Genomic DNA, 924 nt, shown 5'->3' with positions numbered 1-924 from the left:
CAGTAATGAGTGTGTGTGTCGTTTTACTGCTGCATCTTCTTTAATTAGATGTAATTAAAGTTAACTTTAGTCTTTTTTTAATCGACTTGTGAATCGTTCTACTCCATCGTTGTCGACAGTTTTTACTTCAAATTTAAATTCCTGAACATCATGAACGTCTGATATCGTCCGAAAAACGTAATTTCCGATTCCGATATCAACCGATGCCGATTTAGGCCTGGTCATATTTATTCATTTATCTGTAAAAACCACTGAATGAGATTAATTAAATGAGCTGCAATGCTGCCATCTAGTGGCTTTCACTTTAATTTACCCCATATATTTGTGTTCATTTGGTGAAACCAAGGCGTTACGTCATCAGGTTTTCATTATCGGAGGAAAAAACCGATTCTTACAGATATTAGATAATTATGCTAATATCGGTCGGACGATATTATTGGACGATAGAACAAACTGTGTTGAACATAAAAAACAAATGATCATGTTCTTCACTGTTGTCTTTTTAAACTATTTAAAAAAAATAAAAATATGGGTCGTGGACCACAGCAGGGTCCGCATGGCTGCAGCTGTGTCTCTGTGGCATGTTAGCATGGTCTGTGTGGGTGTGTGTGTTTGTGTGTGTGTGTCCCCCCCAGCCCCCCCCCCCTTTATCTACACTTCCATCTGTAACACTTTCTGCACAACAAGATTTTTCACAATGAGAAACAACCTGTGCCAAGTCTGACCCTGATATTTCTGTTGTCATGGTAACCCAGGAGAAAAGACCCCTGTGTGTGTGAGTGTGTGTGTGTGTGGGTGTGTTCATGTGGCTCCAGGTGCCGTGGCTGCAGTCAACAGGAGAATGACGACTGTGGAGGGACCCATGATTAACAGCAGCAGCAGCAGCAGCAGTAACAGCAGTAACAGCAGCAGCAAACACAGAAA

The sequence above is a fragment of the Cynoglossus semilaevis genome, chromosome 8 (genome assembly GCF_000523025.1).
Source record: "Cynoglossus semilaevis isolate Cse_v1.0 chromosome 8, Cse_v1.0, whole genome shotgun sequence".
Classification (NCBI taxonomy): domain Eukaryota; kingdom Metazoa; phylum Chordata; class Actinopteri; order Pleuronectiformes; family Cynoglossidae; genus Cynoglossus; species Cynoglossus semilaevis.
This window is presented reverse-complemented; position numbering follows the sequence as displayed.